Source organism: Mustela nigripes, chromosome 4, assembly GCF_022355385.1.
Source record: "Mustela nigripes isolate SB6536 chromosome 4, MUSNIG.SB6536, whole genome shotgun sequence".
NCBI classification, from domain to species: Eukaryota; Metazoa; Chordata; class Mammalia; order Carnivora; family Mustelidae; genus Mustela; species Mustela nigripes.
The window spans coordinates 185270925-185293047 of record NC_081560.1 but is presented as its reverse complement, the minus strand read 5'-3'; the positions used below and the strand labels follow the sequence as shown (position 1 = coordinate 185293047).

Sequence of the window (22123 nt, the reverse complement as noted above, 5' to 3'; positions counted from 1 at the left end):
CTCTCCTCTGACCCTACCTGGGGGTAGAGTGGAGTGAAGGATGAAATCTCACTTTCCAGAAAAGGAGCCCTGCCATTCCCACCGCTGTGTGTAGTGGTTTATCTCGCTGACCCTTCAGAGTTCCACCTTGTCTTCGGTTGATTTTATTTTAAAGACCATCAGCCTGCAGGTTTGATGTTGCGATGGGACCAAGCATCAGGAGACCCCTTCCTGCTTCCCACCGGACCCTTGTCACTTGGGGTTAGATGGGGTGCCTGTGGGAAAGGAGCTTAGATTCCTCTGTGGGGCTTGCCACTCTACCAGTGAGAACACCCGGGCCAGGGCCTGCCTTCCAGATGGCCGGGAAGGTTCCACCAGTTGGGATCTGCCCTCAGGGAGCCCGTCTCTGCTTGCCTTTCTGGCAGGTTCCAGGCCCTCTTACACAGAAGGCTGTGTGCCTCGGCCTGTAGGTTTCCTCTTCAGTTACCGTTCGGAACCGTGAAAAGCCAGCTCCAGGTGTCTGATTGGCCGTGTGGGATTATCCAAGGTCCTCCTGTGCTGGAAAGAGGGTCCTGGGACGTTCCACAGAGGCCTCCGAGGCGGGGCTTTCCTGAGAGCCAGGCTGATTTGGAGGGGGTCTCGGCCCCCTGCGAGAGGGATTCTGGTCTTTTCAGAGTTAACAAGGCAGCTTCATGGTGTCTTCTGACTTCTCCGACGGGCTTCTGTGAGCCGAGGGTCAGACAGCTCAGGCCAGCTGCCTTCCCTCCCTTGGCCAGCTGGGCAGTTTGGGGTGTGGGAACGCAGCTTGACTACACAAAATGACGTCATTGCGTGTGTGGGTTGATGCTTATGGATCTTTATTTTCCCCCCCAAAACCGTGGCCTCTGCCAGGCCTGAGCAGCCGCACCCATTGATCGATTGGCTTTCCGTGGTCATTTTTGCAGTTGTCCCCAGGCTTCCTGCCACCTGGCTGCCCGTGTCCTTGTTTATTTCCCCGGTGGACCCGCCGTTCGGGACGGGGCGTTCCCGCCACACCTGCCCAGCGCTACAAGGCTTCGCTCCCCTGGTCACCTGGCCTGTTTCAGATATGCGGGCTTCTAGGGCACAGAAGGAAAAATCTGGGAACAGAGCAGAGAAAGGGACAAATTAATTGACTACATCTGAGACAACACGGAGAAAATATCCTATTTTGTTTTCGTTTAAAAAATGGCAGCGTTCCAAGTCTCCCCTTACAGTTTTCCACTGGCTGCCCTTCTTGTGAAGACAAGGGCTCTAAAATCTTGGCTGTTGGGCCTTTACTTTCTTAAAACTTAAAACCAGCTGAACGTATTTAATATTACAAAATTTCCATAAACATTCGCCACAAAGACTGTGTATGTAAAGTTCCTGCCTGGAGGGCATTTTTCTTATTGAAGTTGAAACTCTGGGACATCGAGGGGATTATAACAAAGTGTTGATTTGACCCTAAGTGTCTCGATGCCAGTGTGGGCCGGAGAGGGACCTGGAAAGAATTAGCTTGCAGGATTGTCGGGGTGTTTTTTTCCTTCCCCTGAATAAAGGCTAATTGTTTCAAAGCTGATTAATATGGTTTATTTATTATTAGGCAGTCGTAAGTAGAACTGAGTCCTGGGGAGGCGTAACCTGGCTGGACTCGGGTGGCGGCATCTCCGATCGCATCGTGTCCCCTCTGTCCTGTCCGACGTGCACGGAACATTCTGCTTTCCGGGGGACATTGTCCTGCGCTTGCTCTTTACCCCATGTAATGGCCAAACCGGAATTCTGTACTGATCTGGGCGGGATGAGCTGGACTTTCCCAGGGAGAGTAGACAATTAAAGTCTGGGCGGCAGAGGGGTGGGGGGACGCCGTTCTGGGCCCCTGGGGCTTGCACACTGCAGTGTTGGCCTGGCATCCCGACACAGGGTAGGTCCCCCCGGGGGCCCCCCGTGCTCCGAGGCGGAAGGCTGCAGCACTGGCACCCCACCCCTGCTGGCCCTCCAGCTCCCCACCTTGCTCCCCAGGCACATAGATCGCCTGGCTCTTCCCAGTCTGCGGGGGGACCCTGCTGCCCTCTCCATAGTCTTGTGGGTTGCTTTGTCCCACACATCGGCAGAGGGACCCTGAAGAGTGAGGGTCCTAGCTGGGGGTGGTAGGTCTCACCCTCCCAGTGGAGAGACCAGTCGAGGTGGCCAGAGTGTGAAGCGGGGGCTGGTACAGAGGACCAGGTGTGGACACAGAACCAACCGCCCTGCCCTTGTCGTTCTGGAACAGGGGCCCAGGGTGCTCGTGGCATGTGACCTCTGTGGGCGTGTGTCCGTCCGCCCGGCTGGGAGGACTTGTGATCCAGGCAGGTCCATTTTATGAGGCAGGAGTTTGGTTTTTCCATGAACTTTCAGGCTCCATGCCTGCCTGAGGCCTTTCCCTCTCTGTTGCCTTTGAACTTGAGATGTTAAGAGGACACACTGTGGATATCACGGAAAGCCCTGGCACCCCCTTTCCATGCCCTCACATCCCTCTTGTGGTCCCGTGACTAAGGGTCACTGCCCTCTCAGACTCATGCTCCCCAGCAGTGACGGAGGCCTGGGTGTCCAGCGGGAGGGGAGAACAGACTGAGACAGGTCTGCCTGGGGTTGAACCCACCGACCTTCAGGTCCTGATGGGCTCCCTGGGGATGTCACCCAAGGCCCTTGAGAGCTGGGGCGAGCTTTCTCTGAAGCTTTGGCTTGAGTTTCGTTTTTGTGGGCCAGTCTTGTGGGCTGGGTGCCCTACCCTGGGGCTCAGACGGGCAGCAGGATGGGGGGGTGCCTGGGGGCCGTGGAGAGGTGGGCAGGCCCCGGGGTGCCGACCTGTCCTGTTAGCATGGCTCTGTCGTCAGTGTGCTTAGGACAGGCACCCTCCAGAGAGCTCTGGTTGGCGGCATCTGTGTCAGAGGAGCACTGCCAAGAGGGAAGGCCGGGGTTCTAGATGCTTTCCCTGGTCTCCTGTTCCTTTTCTGAGCACAGCCTGGGCACAGGGTGCACTGAGGTGAGGGCCAGGCAGGATGGGGGCGTGTGGGGCTCAGGGACCCAGTTAGGAGTATCGCATGCCTGTGTCAAATGGGAACCATTTATCTCGGGATGTGGGCAGAGGTGAGTTTGGTTTGGAAGATGCTGATGACCATGACCTTGTCCCGGAGCCGAGTGCTGAATCGATGATGTCTCGCGTTGGCCGAGTGGTTGACGGACACTGGCCCTGGGCTGGGCTTCCTTATCTCTTTGGAAGGCCCCTGTCCCTTGAAGCCGGTGGGGTCTTCTCCGTCTCCGGCTAGGGCAGAGGCTTAGGAAGCAGGCTGGTCATCCTCACCCACGGAGCCTGGGATTCTCCAGTGTGGTGTCCTGCCCGTGCTCCGTGCTCTTCCCCGTGGCCCTGCCCAGTGGCCCTTTAGTTGCCTAAGGGGTGATCTTGCTGGACTGCTTTCAGGTTTTCTGTTTAAGTGGTAATTGTTGACACCTGGGCCACCGGCTCTGTCCACATATGCCCTCGAGGGTCTTTTCCCTTCTAAGAATGGCCCAAGCTGAGCTGTGCTGTACCAGGGGACCATGACAGTGAGGGGGACAACGTGGGGAGGAGCTCCACTTCGATCCAGCAGGTAAAGCAGCCCCCACCGCTCATGGCGGGGCAGTAGGTGGGAGTCTTAAAGCCTGGATGGACCCACGTGTGAGTCAGCACAGAAGCCAGGTGGGGTTCAGACAGGCTCCAAGCGGTGGAGGGAGCCGGCGGGTCAGGTGAGAAGTAGCAGGAGAACTCAACGGAGCAAGTGCGAGTCGCTGGGCATTGTGTTCCGTGAGGGATGCCGCCGCAGGCAGCGGAGAGTGTGGGAAAGCCCAGGCAGAGCCTCCCGGGGGCCCTCCCCACCCTGCCGTCTGGGTGCTGGACGGCCTTCGGCGCCACGCGGGGCACAAGAGCCGTGGGGAAGGACGGTTGAAGTTTAGGCACGACAGGTCCTGCTAGAGTGAGCCAGGACAGACGCGTCAGTCCGCCCGCCAGCCCCCACCACTTGGCCTTGCTCCGGTACATTGAGGATTTCCTTGGTGACCCTCTTACTCCATTTCAGGAAGGTGGTCTTACTCACTGTATACCTAACAGTGACTTTCATCCGCCTGGCTTCACTTGAGAAGGAACTAGAAATCTGGGAGGAGAAGATCCTTCTAGGCAAGGTGTCCTAAATGTTCTGTTTCCTGTCTGTTTACTGTGTGTAGAAAGCCCCACGGGGGACACGGCGTGGCTGGCATTCCTCCAGGGTTTGGGTGCTGTGGCTTCTCCCCAGCATGGGCTCAGTGCTTGAGTGCATGCCCCTGGCTACCCCAAAATATGGGCGGAACACTCTGGCCAAATGCTGTTTAATAGCTTTACCCAGGTTGATGGTACAGGCCAAAAAAGGAAGCCTTTCTCTCTGGCCAGACATGGGAGCCGCCTGGCCTTCGCCCACTGTGGCCAGGACACTGGGTGGGACAGGCCTGCTCGGGCTCCTGAGTGAGCTTGTGAAGGAGCCGCGCTTCCGTGTCCCGGTGCTCCTGGGAGTTCTCCAGCCCTGGCGGGGCTTCACGGCCCTCCTGTCCGTGGTGCAGCCCTCAGGGATCTGCCGAAACAAGGGCTTGCGGAGTTCTGGCCTTTTCTGCGGCCCTAGTTTTTAAAGCACTTCTCACCACCTTCAAGTAACGGTGGGCGCTGGCTTTCAAGATTCTGGCAGGTTTCCAAGCCTTTTTGGTGTTCTTAATCTCCTCCGTAAGCCGACCCTCTTGGCTCGGCAGTCTGCAGGCTCTCCTGTCACCTCCTCTGTGAAGCCTTCTAAAGGGAACAGTTGTCCTTTTCCTATTGAATTAGTTTCAGTTGGAAGCATCATGTCAAAGTAAGGCTCTGTACCCACCAAGGCTAAGTGGGAATGTGTTAGTGTGTTTCTCCTTAAGCTTAGTTTAAATACAAGAAGTAACTTTGCACACCCTGTCAGTTTCACTTCCCCAATAACTTTTCCTTCCCTCCCTCCTTTCCAAAAGGGACCCCTTCCTATTACAGAACCGACCCTTGAACAGCATGAGGGTTAGGGAGCAAGTCAGAATCCTCGTAGAACTTCAGACTCCCCTACACCTTAACTTCCAGTAACCGGTGATTGACTAGAAGCCTTCACGACCATGTACACAGTGGATGGATGCGTTTTGCCTGTTACTTTGTATTAGAAGCTGTATTCTCAAAATGAAGCAAGCTAGAAAAAAAGAAATTGTTAAGAAAATCACCAGAGGGACGCCTGGGTGGCTCAGTGGGTTGAGCCGCTGCCTTCGGCTCAGGTCATGATCTCAGGGTCCTGGGATCGAGTCCCACATCGGGCTCTCTGCTCAGCAGGGAGCCTGCTTCCTCCTCTCTCTCTGCCTGCCTCTCTGCCTACTTGTGATCTCTGTCTGTCAAATAAATAAATAAAATCTTTAAATATATATATATATAGGACGGAGGGAAGAGCATATTAGGAAACTCTAGCTTCCTAAGATTCAAATGGTTTGAAAAGTAGAGTGTAGTCAGGAAACTGGTTTCCGTAAATCATGCCCTTTTCAAAATATTAATCAACCACATGAATCCTGATTGATTATAAGACAGGCCCGGGAGTGGTCTGGGTTGGCTGCACCGGTTCATTTCCGGGACGCATACCTCTCCTTTCTCACGGGCCTTGAGAACTACTGCCTTGCAGTGTGGACAGTCTGGTTGCGTGGTAGGGGCAGTGTTGCAATCCTGTCTGTTCTTCATGGGAACGTCCTTGAAAAGGCCTTCGGACATGCTTGCACGGGTGCTTGCCTGTTCTGTCTGCCCCAGCAGCCCCTTCCCCACCTGCCCCTCCAACGACTCTGTGCCTAAAGGAAGTGGTTCAGATAAGTGATGACACCACAATAGATTTCCTCTTCATCCCTTATATAGTAGAAGAAATGTGAGTGCTGTTTAATGCATCACCTCCTTTCATATTGCATTTGCCAAGAAAGTGCAATTTTATTGAACATTAGGATTGAATTCTTAACTGAGTAATCAATTTCAGTAGTAAGTTAAAATGCCTTCTATTAATGGACAACTGCAACCGTTAATCAGAGTTACAGCAGATTAACAGTTGTCAGCATTTATGCTAATAGCACTTATAAACCAGGGGCTCGTGAATTGCACTTCATACTTCCATATTTCTCCAACAGTTGGTAATACTTTCTGCTTGGAGGTATTGATTATGTTGTCCCTGTGCTGGCTACTTGGAGACGTAAAGAGATGTAAATGACATTTTCATGGTGATGACACAATATCACCTTCTGGTCTTGCACACTTGGCTCTGTGTCAGAATAGATGGAAAGGGTTCATTTGTTCTGGTGCTCTACTGTTTAATTTGATCTGGTGTGTGACTAAAGCAAGACAAATAGTATTTTTAATGAAACCATTTAATAACCTCTGGTAGCTTAGAATCGAACGCATTGGAAAAATGCAATTAAGGAATGGCTAGATGTAAACAACAGAGGGGAAGAAAAAAATCACTGCTCCGGAACCACTGACCCAATTCATTGTACTTTCAGACTTTCATCGCCTTAAATGGTTTTGAACCAATGAAGCTGGATTCCCTTCAAAAGACGGACAGTCCATCGTGTGAACTATAGTTTGTGGACAGATTTATACTGGTGAGTTACTGTAAAATATCTCCAGGTAAAAGCTCAGGTTTTTTTAAAACCCCTCTGGAATGCGTTTTCAATTAGTTGATGGCTATGGATTGCCAGCAGGCTCAGGGTGTTTCATTGGGATGTCTAATAGCAGGATCCTATGGATTGTCTTTCAATTAATTGCATCTGGTATTTTCATTTATCAAAAGCAAAATACATGTAATTAACTCTGAAGCAATATAGTTCAGTGTAAAGTGATTGTTTCTGCTGTCGCTGCTGCTACAGAGATAAGTCAACGGAAATTATACTACTAGGAAACTCAAGGCAGAATGGAAGTCGTGTTTAGGACTTCTTGACGTATTAATTACAAAGAATAAAAATGAATTGGGGAGATAGTCTCATGCCACCCCAAGTGAAAAGGTAGACGGACGCCTTTAGAAAGAAAGCCGCTTGCTGATGAGCTTGGATTTTAAGAGCTGCCAGCCTCTAGGATGTCTTGAGCAGCAAACGATTTTTTTCTGGTGGCGTTGATTGGGGATGTGGGTGTGCTCCGAGGAGAGCATTCAATTTTGCCTGCACTCCCTCGGAGTGTGGCTGAGAAAATCCTCGATCGATGTAGTTCAATCCTTTATCCAGAGCAAGGTTTGGAGGTCCAGAGTCTAGTCGCAACACGCTGCTTGCCATTTTTCACAAAACCCGCATCTTAACTCAAAGTCTCAAAATGGCAACTTCTCGGGAGTGATTGATGTTGACCCTGCTGGGAAAAAAATGTTTTCTCCTTGAGCTAACAGCATCGTTTAAAAGCAAGACAAAGAGCGTGAGAGCGAATTTTCTCAGTGTCCTTTCTGTCAAACCCCTGGGCATGTTGCCCGAAGTGTTGGATAGCGTGTAGCCTCTGGTTTGGAGATTGGGCAGGTGCACCCCTGTGGGCTTGGGCCCAGCTTTCTCGGACCTGGGCACCATTAGAGACCTGCGTGCTGTGTTCCTCTGTGAGCTCCAGTGGGCGGGAGGCTGAGCACAGCCACAGCCCGACCCTAACCAGCAGACAGACTTGGGGCGCAGGGAGGGGTCTCACTGTGCATTCCCCCCGCCCCTCCCCATGGGGTAGGAGCAGTTGCAGATCCTGATGGAAAACTACCTGGGACCTCAGTCTCTTCTAGGGATTTGGAAGTCTTACGTGGGAATTCAGTAGTTGGGCTCTGATGGTCCCCGAAATCCCCTGCCTTTTTAAAGATTAAATTTGGTGTCATAGTCCCGAAGCTTCTCCTGGGAGTGACCCGAGAGGGCTTGACCTACCAAAGGCCACAATGGAGTATGTGGTTCAGAAAGACGCCATGTTCTTGAAACAATTCTAGGAACCTTAGCACTGGGGAGGGCGGGAGACTAGAAATACTGAACATCCTTTGCGGGGAGATGGGTGTATTTATTAGTAAGTCACGATGGCTACGCTCAGCCATAGACCTTCAGTTTTGCCCTTAAAGACCAATATTAATTCTTTTCTTTCACACATCCTTCTCAAAGAAACTTTCCTTGAAGACTCCATGTGCTGGAGTCTAATCCAGGTTCCTCAGGCAGAGAGATGTTTTTACAGAATCTTTGTGGACCTGCTGGTTTCAGTATTGGGTGCCGGGGCTGAAGATGGTTTCAGTGGCTCATGGCCATGGTGATGGCAAACCAGCAGACTCCCTCCCACAGGCATCCAGTTCTGTGTCCAGACACTGGTGGTGGCTTGTGTCCAGTACTTCACTGAAAGGTGCTTGAGGCTCACCGCTGGCCAGGGGAACATCTCCACTGGATATCCAGAACTGGAGAGTAATGCTTGGTACATTTTATAGAAACCACAGGATTGGAAAACTCTTCTCCGAAGTTAGGAATGTGAGAATTCATAGTAAAAGATGAAATAGATGAAATGGGCTTTAAAAAAAAAAAAAAAAAAAAAAAAATATATATATATATATATATATATATATATATATATATATATATATGGTTGAGGAACCATGTTTTCACTGGACTCAACCTGATAATTGAACCATGCAGGCTCCATTTTTCGATTGTTTCGATCTCAGAGAAGAACATTCACTTTCCAGAAATGCATCTGTATCAGAATGTGGTTACAACACGGCTCCTGAGAACAAATTTTTCCCCAGAACTGAAGCGCTCAGATACTTGGCCTGATACACTTGTTCCCGCTTCTGTGTTTGGGGCATCATTTGGGGAAACAGCACCTTGGAGGAGCTCAAGGTGTTCGGGACCACCCCGGAGTCGTCCACAGTCAAAGCATTGCCATTGTGCCGGGAGGCCACTCTGTCTAGGACCAAACCCTGTTGGCCTGTAGCCCCCCATGCCCCGCATCCTGTCAGGAAGTTCCCTTTGCCCCAACCACCCTCACAAGTACGGGGGGCTGGGGTTCCCGCATGTCCCTGGACACGTGTGTTGGCTCTCAGAGCTCTTGTCTGTGGCTCGTCACTGTGCCCGATAGGTTGTACCCCTGTTTTTGGCAGCTGCTGAGTCTAGTTGATACACAACAGCCTAAGAGGGACAGCTGGCATTGGCGCCTGAGGAGGGACCCATGTGTTGATTTCAACTCGGTCACTCACCTGCTGAGGTCTCCAGTCTAGACAAATCTTGTTTAATGTGGGCAGAGGAGAAGGAAATAGATGTTTTGCACAAAACTCATGAAAAGCCACAGCTTCAGGATGGCAAACCTTCGAGGCTCTAGAACTGTTTCTACGGCCTTTCTGACCTTGGTATTTTTGAGGACATCCTCATTGAAGAGCGTCGTGTGCCTGTTACTCTAGACTTTATTATTTTGGTTTATAGCCTTTTTAAAAATAAATTTCACATGAAATAGTTGAGTTTTCTTCCTGCAAAGAGGCTCATTTTGTCATCATGAATGAATCATGACATGGAAGTTTACATTTTGGCGTTTTTTGGGTAGTTCCATTCTTCGTTCTGTATGTTGCTACTTGTTAAAATGGAAACCCCAAATGCCCTCTGGTTTGCTGGTTTCTCCTGGAACCAGAATCTGTTCTGCATCAGTTCAGACGGGCTGTTGTTGTTCTAGGACTGCTGTAGGACTGCTGTTACTGACAGTGATCGCAACAGAAGCGGTAGGAGGAGGCGCTTTTTTTGTTAACCGTCTGCAGATACGTGGAAGTGCAAATCGAAGCTCTCGGCCTTTATTCTGGAAAATGATGACGGGGTCGCACTGGCTGTGGTTTGGCCAGGACATGGCCGCGAATCCGGCTTGCTCGCACCCTGAGAAGCTTGGGCACCAAGTTACTCTTACAGGTCGTAATAAGGATGTGCAAGCCCAGTCCACTTCACAAGCCCCCCCGTTGCACAAGGAAAGGTGGAAGCGAGGGGTCCCCAGGGCCCCCGTGATGTCTGTGCCTGCTGGGTGGGCGGGGAGAGCCTCACCCGGCCTTCCGTGGGTGCCAGGCTGAGCTGACCATCGCAGTGCGGCTTGCGTCGGCCAGCAGGGTTCCACGGAGCCCTCTGCCTGGCCATTGGGGCCTCTGCCCTGTTTCTTCCAAGACAGATTTCTTTACCGATAAACAGAAGGGCAGTGTTGCCCTACTCTAGAAGCCGATAGCTACACCGTGGGGTGAGTGTGTTGGTCCTGGCTCCGTGGCCTCCAGGGTCCTCCTGAGCTCTTGGCGTGCACGAGGGATGTGGGATCGTGCTCCAGCTTTTCGGCCAGAGGCAAGACTGCCAACATTGGAAACCGTAAACCAGAGATAGACTCGCAGGACCTTCTCTCTGTGGCAGGGGGAATCTCTGGATGAGGAACAGTCAGGAGGCTGAGATGAGGGTGGGCGACGCTGGTGGGGCTTCAGCTCTGCAGACACGGGAGGAGGCCCCAGCTGGGCTCTGGGTGCTTCGGTCTTGTTTGGATTTTATTCCCTGAGCCACAGATCCAAGCTCCCATGGGAGTCGTTCTCTGGGAGGTGTTGATTCAGCCCGTGTTCCTTCCTTCCGAGAATCTCCGAATCCTGCCGCGGCTTTGGCTGAGATCATCCAGCCAAGGCGCCCCCTTGTTCTTGTTCTCAAGAGTTCCTCTTTGTCCATGCTGTACGGGCCCAGCCTCCAGACTCGTCCTGGCGGGTTTGTTTCATGCTATTGATGTTTGTCCGTGTCCCACTCCTCGAGACCATGGTCCTTGTCACAGCCGCTTAACCAGCCAGGGAGGCGCGGAATGGAACAGAGGGTTTTAAATTTTCACTCTGTCCTTCATGTGTCCGCAATAAGCAAGCCTGTTGGTACTTCCGGAATGCCAGGCCAGGCCAGGTCTCTGCCGAATTGCGCTCCTGCTGGTGGGCCCGGCTGGGGAATGGTGGCGCAGGTGGAGCTCCTGCGGGCAGGAGCTGCGGCCTTGTGCAGCGTCCACCCACGGGTCATGCTGGGAAACATGGACGTGTGGACCGTCTCCCTCTCCCGGAAAAGGGAGGAACTTGACGGTCAGATCTCTTTGCTGGCACGTGGGACCTGTGAGATAACATTGCTGGAGACCCTGATTGTAGCCCAGGCTCAGGCTTCCCCTTGTCCTCTGCCCAAACACCGCAGTACCATTACAGGCTGTGCCAGCATCATCACAGGACGCCTTTACAGTTGGTGAGGACTCCTGGGGTCACTGCTCTCTGGTATGTTCCTAATGTCAAGTGTGCCACGAATCTGTCTTTCTCCCTTGCACTTGGTCCATGTGAAGTGGGGGCTGACCATGGATGGCTGCTTGCCCCCAAGGGTGTGGCCATGATGCACAGAGCCAGCTCCCGGAAGGCCAGCTGTCACGGTTGCCCAAACAAGCCCCCGATAGAGGCTGTCCTACCCCTGGCCCCCCCAGTGGCCTGGGGAACAGCAGCCCATGTTCTGGGACATGGGAGGTGATTGTCAGTGGACAGATCCTTGTCCTTTTCCCCTGAGGCTTGAGGTGTGGGTGTTAGGAGAATAGGGAGGAGCAGGAGGTGATGGCCTGAGGGTTAGGCCTCTGCTGGAGGAAGGAAATGGTACTTTGTTTACAGTTAACTACGTAATGAGGATTACGTATGTTGGTAATAAGGATTATGTATGTTGGTATGTGCGTGGGCAAGCAAGTGATCTATCTCCAGGGAAAATGTTGGGAGCTCTGATCAGGCATTCTCAGAGTGATCAGCAGGAAAGGAAAAGGTAGTTTTATCCTGTGAATATTTTTGGGTAGGGCTTGTGTGTTGCCACTGTTAACTATGACTTCTAAAATGCCTAGACCAGGAACTTTCTTTGAGCCTGGTGGATTGTAAGCAATTCCTGTTGTTCCCCCATCAAGCTTTGTTAACGGAGGACACACGCCGCCTCCCTAGGTTCAAGTGTCATCTGGCATTGCCTTAAATGTAGCCTCCCCTCCCTCTGCTGCAGATGCTAAAGAAATACTCCATGTACTGCCCATGTGAAATGGAGAGAGCCCTGGTATTTTCAGTCCTTCATCATCCAGTTTCTGGATCCACGTTTAAGCATTTTCTGAATCCCACCTTTGGGAAATGTCTGAGAATCCAGCTGTCCCCAGGTGGACGTGGGATCCCGTGCCTGTTTGCCTGGAGCTCCCAACTAGCTCCAGCAGAGCACATTTGCTTGGCTGACTGATTGATCATTGATCGATTCCTTTATTTTTGGCAAACTCGGTCACACCCACCTGGCCCCAAGCTGTTAAAAATGAAGTCTTGGTTAACCGAGTGCATTTGCGATTCATTCTTTCCACATAGCAATTAAGATAATTCCCTTAGACTCGTACCAGTTAAGGATAAATAGGAGGTTTTTAAAGAAAATGCAGTGTAATTCACTGGTTTTTGTGTGGGGGTCTGTGAGTAATCCATGAGGATATGTGCCACGAGTGGACCCCTTTGCAGGGCGGTGGAAGGAGCGCCTTCTTGGACTCAATCCTCAGAAGCAGCCCGACCAGTGACATTTATACATATTTCATTATGTGGGTTCTTTAGGCACAGGGAGCCAACAAATCAATTTCTCAGCAGTGTACTGTTTAAAAGAGAACCGGCACCAGCCTATGGGATAAGTTGGAGATGGCTGGTAAAATTAATTATATATGGCAAAAAGATAGAACATTATTATGGGGAACAGTTAACGTGCAGGGGGTGAAAACTTGAACCGTGCGTGAGGAGCAGTTCGGAGCATCTGATCCCGGTGTGTGTTTCTGTTTCTTCATAAATGTGCACTAACGATGGTGGCTCCCACAAAGGACCCCAGTCCCCAGCCCTGGTCTTTCTCCAGGAGGACAGGATCGGGTGTCCCCGCACCATCCCCTGATTGGATGCGTTTGAGGTGGGCTTTGATTTATGGGACCGTGTCGTGCTGCCTTTTCATAGGGGCGATTTGCAGAAAACAAGTCGTGGTGGTAAAGCGATCTGGTTCCTGTGCCTTGTAACCCAGCACCTTTTCTGTGGTCGCCTTCCCACTTCCGGTTCAGCTATACATTGTTTAACTCAAAGGAAACCTTTGTTGGCCTGGACTGGGTGTAACCTGCAACTCCTTGAAAAATTCAGCTGGAACACGGCAGGAGGGGCTATCGGTTTCCATCGGGCGCGGGGTGAGGCTGTTCAGATGGCTGGTGCTTTTGCTCCCTCTTCCCAGGGCAGCTTGGGATGAGGGCATGGCGGGTCAGGTTCTTGGGCGTGCCCTTCGGGTCCCCGCCAGGCCCGGCAGCTTCTGCAGGCCGAAAACTCGCGTCTGCCTTCCCATTTCAGAAATGCAAGACTGGGAGGTCTAGACTCCATCAAGCTGCCGTTGGCCTCTTGGTCTCCTCTGCATCTCCCTATATGATCGTCTGTGGGGACCAGCTCTGCTGGGTCCTCGCACGGATGAGTGCAGGAGGCGGCCCGTGGTGTGCTGTGAGCCCTTTTAGTCCTTCAGGGCAGCTTCTCCCTGGGATTTTACTCCCTGGTGATGCCACACCTTGAGACTATCAGGTGAAATTGGATGATAAAGGTTAAGGAGCTTTGCTCTAAGTCCATGGAAACTTCCAGAGTGATAACCACCAGCAAGCTTCCTGAGGTAGAAACCATGCCCGCTGCTCCCATCACCTCCTTCATTTTTCTGTACCTGGTCCCCCTGTTCTGGGTTCCACAGGACTGTTCCTTGAATGAGTGGATCCCAGGCTGCGGTGGGGCTGGGGAAGGGTGGGGTGGCCGGGCCCAGGCAGGGGGGCCGGTCCCAGCACCCGTCTGCAAGGCAGTAGCTTCAGAGTGTCTTCTGCAGACTGAAGGCAAACCAGCATGGTACAGTCCCTGTCTGCGGGGGGGAGATATATGTGTTCCTGAGCTTTCAGAGGCGGGAAGGCAAAGGCACTCCTGGCTTCCCCTTGATGCAGGGAGGGTGGCGAGTTTGAATTCTGGGTGGCTCACTGTCGCCTCATGGGCAAGGGCGCTTGCGGATCTGGCTACCGTGACCACATCTGAACAGGGACTGTGAGGATGGCGAGAAGGCCCAACGGGCTCCCAGAGCCTCATGGCCCCAGGTCCCTTGGGGCTGGAGGACAGATGGCCTGTGTATCAAATTCCTTCATGGACCCGGCGTGCTGGCCGCCTGCTTTGCCTGCCTTTGGCGATTTGGAAGCTGGCATTTCCTGCATGTGGAACTGACAAGCCCCAACCCCACATTTGTTGAAAAACTTAAGTTTGAGAGCCCTGGCTTTTCATAATTCAGTCGAAACTCCCTGCTACTTCCTAATTACAGCAGAAGATGACCTCTAAACCGCGAGGTAGGGTTGCAACTTCCTCCAGGAAGGAGGATTCGTATTGATTTGTACTCTGATCTCCCACGGGCTTAAGTGGCAGCACCGCAGAGGCCTGTTTAAGGCCGGAAAGCCTTCTGCCTGTGTGTTTAAACAGTGCATTGATGCAGCGTTCGGCTTGGCTGGGAAGCAGCCCAGCTCTTCAGCGTGGAATCCATCCCAGCAGCCGCTCCCTCCGGCAGCCCCACGGCTTTGGCACGTTTTCCGCGTGTTTGCACGGGGAAGGTAAAGAAAGGCTCCAGTTGCAGAGGCAAAAAGACTTGGCCCGGGCCCTGGGGATGGGGGGGGGGGCAGGGTCCTGAGGGCGGGGCCAGGAAATGCCTGTGGCGCAACCTGGGTTACCCCTGATGACGTTGACCTTGGGCAGATTGGAGCCTTCTGTACTTAGTGCGTCAGGCTCCCCCTCTGTCAGATGGGGATGAACAGGAGTGGTTAATCTCAGGTTGGGTGTTCAGTGACGCCCTGGCTTAGCTGGTACCTGGCCCCTAGAAGGGGCTTCCTGAGGAGGACTACTGCTGTCCTCCATTATTAGCAGCTTCAGTAAATGAGCTGGCCACTCCTTTGGCTTGGGGGGCAGCCCTGGTGACCTGCCCACAGCCGACAACACACACCTGAGGTCAAGGTTACGTGAACATTGAGATGAAAGGGGGCTAGAATGCAAGACTTCCTGCTCAGGACAGTTCTGTTGTGGTTTCCTCCTGGGACTTTGGAAGTCTGGCATCCCCCCGCCCCCCAACCCCAGTCAACCTCACAGTGACCTTTCTTCATCAAGGGACAAAGGATGAATCTTTCTCACATATGCACATTGGATTTGAGTTCTTGCTTTTGTGAGGGCATCTGACGTGAGCCACATGGAGCTGGGAGGTGCTGGAGTCAAGGTCCTGTGCCTGGATGTGACTGGCAACCTGGGGACCCATTTAGCAATGTGGTCTTTCACTGGGAACGCATCATCACTGTCTTATCAGTGGCCCGAGGTCCCTGTGCTTTTCCCAGATGACCAAACATTAAGTGTGAGGCCAGCAGCGGTGGGTCAGCCGTGGAGAGGGTCAGCACCCAGGACCGTGCAGGGACAGGCTGGTGGTCAGGGCTACTTTCCGCAAAAGTCTGTTCCTTTCAGGTCACTTGGTTTGGACTCCTACGTTTTAAGGCAAAGTCTGAAAATGCAGATTTGTAGCAACCAATGTTAATGGATTCAGACTGTTTGAATTTCACACTGAATAATGGCTGGAATTATCAGAGCCGGGGGCTTATCAGATCCTTGGATTGCTGTAATCTTTTCTCAAGATTCAATTGATAGCATGATGTAATATCACATTACTTTTATTAACAGTCCTGGTCATAAAAGAAACACACCTATTAGGATAGGAGAATTGAGTAAAAATAGTGGTAATAACAAGACAATTTGGAATATGTAATATATTCAGTAAATTTCAAAATGCCGCATCTCATTTGAAATGCAATGTTGTGCATGTAGATATTGAGCGCAATACCTCTGTACCCTAGGGCTTCCTCTTTTCTACATTAAAAATATTCTATTTAAATGCAGATTTTGATTTGCAATCTAGGAAGAACATTCGGGAAGTATGGGAAGAAGGACAACTCTGCACCTGTCACCAATTTCAGTTCCATATCCCTCTTGCTCTTAGGCTGCCTGTGTGTTTCTCCCTCCACCTCGCCTCCCCCCTGAAGGTGGTTTCTAAAGGCACAAGTAAGAAAAAGGCACAAAGTTTCAGAGGATGATCGTGTTGTTACACTTCGGTCTGTCCGAGAATTCTCGACTACCTGCACCCTCCCTGGCCAAGCTGAAGAAATACAAAGGCCCCCAGATTTCTTCACACAGGCAGGAGCCGAGAATTTCTCCCTCTAAACTGAGCTAATTGCCGCAGGAGGGGATGAATATGTTTCCTGGGAGTCTGTTAATACTTACCTGCATTTGTAGCACTGAAGCTGTTTTCATTTCAGATTCTGTTCCTGCTACTGTGTGTGTGTGTGTGTGCATGCGCACATGCACACGCAAGTATATTTATTTCTGTTGTTTTTCCACATAGAGTCTAAATACCTTCCCTGGAAAACCCACGAGACAGCCCTCTTGCTGGATGCGAATGTCGGGACGATGTTAGGGCTGCCCTTCTCAGCGCGGAAGTGACTTGTTTGATGTTGAGCTTCGGTTACCAAAGAAATGGATTTATAGCTTTTGACATTCTACTCTTAGAATTAATTAGGTGGCTAATCATTATAAATACCATTTACTTTTCCTGTTGTCTGCATTTAATAGAGCATCTTCTGCTATACGCACTTGTCAGTTTCAAACTGAGTGTTGTGTTTGGGCTTTTATGATCTGCCAAGGGAAAATGAAAGTAAATTCTTTATAATATGCTAATTGATCTATTTGGGAATTTTTAGATATAGACCACATCTGTGCTTGCCGGTAACACGGTTAATAGCTTCTGTTCCTCAACATAGGAGAAGGTTTTCACGGTCTGTATGTGACCTTGCTGAGACATCCTATGTCTGCCCCAGGGCTTTGTTGCTGTGGAACTGGGGGGAGGGGGGAACTTTTCCTAGTGCCTTGGAATTAGCCCCTGAGCTACAGCCCTGAGCCCCTATAGAATCTTGTTTTGGGGATACCTCTGGCCAGAGAGGCTGGCTCTGGGAAGAATCCAGGATGGCTGGACCTGGTCTTGGCCCCCGTAAGCCTTGTCCAGCCTAGAACAGACTGACTGGATTGATGGTTTCAGAGCAAGTGACAGTGGGGCTTGGGCACTCCTCAGAACGGTCTCTCCTCCTAGGTGGTCCTCTTAGGTGATGCTGCCTCACCTGGTTTTGCTTCCCCTCAGGCAGTGGTTTGGGTAACTCGAGAGCCTCCCCACTTTATTTCTTTATACACAAACTTGTTGGTGGTTTGTGGAGCCAAGAAGTCCCGACTTGGCCTGTTGGAGAGGAAGGAGCTGCACCCTTCTGTGCTGCCTGGAGGAGGAGGAGGAGTCTTCCTGCTTGGGGGCTGAGTTGGGGGAGGCAGGTTTTTTCCCCAGTGAAGCCCAAGTGTTGGGGCTTGTAGCTTATGTCGAAGGCTTTCCCTTGCTGTGGAAAGCAGAGTTGAAAGTGACTTTATTTGGAGGGCAGAGAGGCCCGGCAGTAACAACAACGGAAAAGGAAGCCTGGGGAGCTGAGTGTTCCACGCGCGCCGGTCACTCCCAAGCATGTGGCCTCGTCGGGTCCCATCTGTGTGGCTGGGCCTGTGAGGGTTGTGGAGGGAGCTGACCTTACTTATTCCTAGGATGTTAATGGATAATGGAGGTTAACTGACTTCTCTTGGGACGTGGAGGAGCAGATGTGGGATTTGAACCTGGGTCCAGGGTGGAGCTATACCCTAGCATGTTCTGTGCCATCACTGCCCCCTACCCACGGTGACCCCCCCAGACAGCTCAGACATTGGGTATGGAAAGGTTTGAAACTGGATGTTCCTGATCAGCTATTGGTTTGATAACCATTCTGTCATCCCTGTACATCCCCAGGTTTGGGTACAAAGAAACCATCTCTAGGACGGGGCATCCGTCTAGGCCTAAGTGCACACGGTCAGGTGAGCTTGTTGAGTTTCGTTTCTTTTGTGGGGCTCAGTGCTCCTTTCCCCCCCCAGACTAAGCTCACCTGCAGGGCTGGCCCCAGCTGAGGACAGGCCCCACGGACATGGCAGTAGCAAGGTCCCCAGGCTGGACCGGTGTCAGCCTGGAACCTCAAGCCTCCAGGTCCGTCTGTGTCTGTTCAGCAGAAGCACACCCCCAGCTGTCTCACCGGCACTGGGAGGGCGCAGCTGGGGTGTGGGCCAAGTCAGGGGAGAGGCTGAACAGGAGGCTCTTCTCGCCCCTCCCCCTGCCCCACTCACTCCCTGGCTTTCCTACCGGCTGTTAACACACGATTCCAACTAAATGACGTGTTAAGGGCCAACCCCATCCCACCGCTCTGCTCAGTGCTGTGTGGTCTCCCGTCACCGCGAAGCGTCCTTACCAGTGTAGGCGAGGATCAGGCTTTGCTTTTGGAGGGATCTGCCCAAGCTCCCATTGCCAGCACCTCCTTCCCCGCAGGCCAGTGACGATGGCTGAGAAGGTCTCGGTGCAGATTAATTTAAAGACCCTTGCATGGCGGGTCCTTTGGGTGGTGGTGGTTGACTGCTGCCCCTGCACTGTCATTTTTGGCCTCTTTTCCCTTTTGTCTGCACTTAGATCCTTAATCCCCACAAAGGGCCTGCTATCAGGTCCCATCCTTGAGTTGTCCGCACGTCCAACCTATTCTGTCTCTGGCTGGACTTGAACCCTGGAGTGCACATATGTCGGCACACCTGGGAATGTGGACCCCACAGGTGGCATGTATGCCCCAGGGGGTGCCTGCAGCTAGACGAGGTAAGAGAGTCATTGGACCCCGTCCTCATCTGGGCGATTACCCTCGCTGCGTCTCGGAATCCGCTTTCACAAGTGCAGCCTCGCTCTAGCCTCCATGGTAGAGAGCTTGGTCTTAGACAAACAGCCATCCATCTTCGCTGTTGGCTGAAATGTTTAGAGAAGTGGAGCTGGGGGATCATCACACTGCACTGCTGCCTTCTCCTTTCCTGCAGGTTGATGCGTGGGGGCATTTTAATTTGAGACGAGTAAATTTTGTAATTGGATTTAAAAGAGGAAAACGAGTTGTCCCAGTTTACACGTTACCTTTACCACGGGCAGCGGGGGCCACGCTCGTCAGGTATGGATCAGATTATTTTGTTATGCCAACATTAATATTGGGAGCACACACATAATCTAGAGTCAGCAGGCTCATCCACTACTATCTCATTAAATTTTCAGGCAAAAGCTGCAAAAATTAATTGGAGGCGTGTAATGGTTTAGAATGTGAGCCGGCTTATGGTAATATAAATTATATGAAGAGAAGACAGTTTTATATACTGAGAGAGAGAAAACTGGTTTACTTTAATGAGAAGAGGCAGAAATGTAGAGCTATTTTTTCATTACAGATGCACTCTAAAGTGTTTGGACTTCGTTGATGAATAGAGTTAATTCGCTGCTGTAGTCCCTATAATTCATGTTGCACAGTTTAATGACTTCTAGATAAAAACAGGATTGAAATGTTAATTTCTCTGAAGAAATTGGGGCACTCTTGTATATCAGGCTTTCCCCCCTATTAAACCACTAGTTAATTTCACCAAACAAGTCTCTTGGAGATATTTCATGCTACATAGACTTCTGTATTTTTTACCTGGGTTAGCTTCTTTCCTTTTTCCCTTCTTTTCCTTTTTTAAACCTTCATGTATATGACGAGAGGATTTTGTCAGACGGAACTGTGTCTGGTAACTTGACCGCCGCGTAGAGGAGTCTGTCCACATAGAGTTCAGTAAACAACCGTGTACCTTAATCTAATGGCTTCATCTCGTGGCTAATAATTGTCTCTCTTGGTTCTGTAGTTGGCCTGTGGGTTTGGGCGTGCGATCTGTTGTCCCTGTGTTTGATTTGGGAAGTACGCAGTATTGATCAGTCACTACTGGATTCCTGAGGCTTCAGTCCCAATCACACAGGAAATTTTCATTACTCTAGTATTTTATTTCACATTTGTGTTTGCTTTTCCACTTTTCCTAACTGGGTGGTCTCCCCCCCCCCCCCAATAGAGCAGGTTCAAGTCTGGGTTTAGTGTCTTCCTCTTTAACCTACTCTCAGGAAAAACAAAACAAAACAAACTGAGCAGGAAATATTAACTGTAATGATGAAAAGTTAATTAATAGTGGTGCTGTGTAGTGAAGGAATATTCAAATGTTGTTACTTATTCCCGGATTATTTGTTGGGATAACCATGGTGTGGGGTTTTTGTTTCTACAATGAGGACAAAGAACAAAGTCACAAGTATTTACAAGGGGGAGGAAAGAAGTGACCCCCACCACCCTTCTCTGTTCTCCTGGTTCATCTCCGGCGTGCTGTACAAAGGGCTTCCAGGAGAGACTCCAGGAGCACCAGGGTCCTGGGGACCTGACAAGACTGACTTAGAACTTCTAGGACCCTAGAAGGACCCTCCTTCCCCCACCTGGTTATCCTGACCATTGGGCCCAGAGAAGACTATGTCCTGAGAGTTGGGACATGGGACTGGTGGATGCTGGTTACTGAGCGGTTTTAGGGTCTTATCCATTGAACTTGGCTTTTCTGGGACCCTCCATCCCTCTCTTTGCCTTTGTCAGTTAGGAATGGTCTTACGAGGAGCGATTGGATACTTACTCTGAAATCTGTCTGTAGGCGTGCAGCTGGTATAGAGCAGTTGGGTGGCCTGGATGGGAATTGTAATGTGGACCGAGTGTGCACAGAGAACTGCCCCCCCACCCCACCCCCGGCCCCATGCCCATCCAGGCTATTCGCCTCCTCAGGTCGCCAGATGAACTCTGGGAGCCTCATGTCTGCATCAGCTACACTGGGCTGTGGGCCGGACTGGGTCTGATTTGTCTCCTGGCTGGGAACACGAGCACCGTGGTTACTGAGCTCCTCCTGGTGGGGGGGGGGGGGGGCTCACTCTTGTTCATCTTTTCTGCTCCCTTGATGCACTTAGTTGACCCCATTGTTTTGCCTCCAGCTGTCCCTTTCACAGCCGTGAAGTCTCTTCTGTCACGCGTTGGTGATAGGCTACTGTGTGTGTACTTGACTCCAGCTCATTTCTTAGCTTTCTCAGTCCTTTGAATTCCAGACGCTTTAATTTAGGATTCCCTTAAGGGAGTGTGTCAGCCTGGCTGTGCTGATGCTTTAGATCAGGTTATTCCTCATTGGAAGGCCATCCTGTGCTTTGTAGGAGCTTCTCAGCTCCCCTGGCCTCTGTCCACCCACCCTTCTTGCCCCGCGTGACCACCAGAAATGAGTCCCGATGTCATGACATGTGCCTGGGGTTGGCAAGTGCCCCCTGGTTGAGGTCACCGCCCGAAGGGGCAGATGTTTGCTCCATGCCTGTTGTGTCGTGCCTGAGCCGCGTGGACGGAGCCTGCAGTGGCACTGATCTGTCTCCCCTAGCGCCCCGCCGGGCGGGTTCTACAGCCTTCCCGCAATGCATGCCTTCCGTACCTGGGCCCGCACGCGCGCCCCCCCCGTCGATCCCATCCAGGGGGGCCGGGAGGCCGCGGCTTTGGCAGACGGAAGGGAACTGACATGGAGAGGTGGGCTCTTGCCTTTCCCTCAGCTCCATTAGACTCCACGGGCGTTCGTGACCGTGCCTCTGACGCACGTTCACGTGTCACCTGGTCACAGCTGCGTGCGGGGACGGCTTCCCTGCTCGTGTGCCGTGGAGGCTGGGCTGCTGAGAATCGGGCAAAGCCGCCCTCTCCGTCTGCACCGACTAAGCCTTATCGGCACGAGGCATAACTTACCGCCTGCTTTTCTCTGTTTCTTTAACTTTTAATTGAAACCATTTAGTTACCACCCCTGCTGCTAGGAATCTGGGGACAATTAGGAAAGTCCCATCTGTCCTTTGAACCACATTATATTGCCTTCTCTCTTGCTATCTCCAGAAGTCGGCGGATTTTAACGGCACTGTCTCTGTTTCCCACTGGATGGCTGCTCTCTCCCTTGAATGAGTTACAGCAACTGTTTAATTCAATTATTTTCTGCAGTGCCGGCTTCGAGATGATTGAGTTGCATCAGAGGCCCGGACTTCCTGGTGCAAAGCCGTGCCTCCGCGCCGGCTGTAGGATTGTCAAGTTTTC

At 51.6% G+C, this 22123-nt stretch overlaps 1 protein-coding gene across 3 annotated transcripts in view; it reads left to right on the top strand.

Annotated features, from left to right (window-relative positions):
- CTBP2 (C-terminal binding protein 2) overlaps positions 1–22123 on the top strand; it is a 153755-nt gene that overhangs the window by 39602 nt on the left and 92030 nt on the right. For 2 of the 3 annotated variants that reach the window (XM_059398781.1, XM_059398780.1), the window contains exon 2: positions 6550–6651. The exons of the other annotated variant lie outside the window; for it this stretch is intronic. The gene's annotated coding sequence lies outside the window, so the exon portion shown is untranslated. The remainder of the gene's footprint in view (positions 1–6549; positions 6652–22123) is intronic. 3 annotated transcript variants of the gene reach the window in all.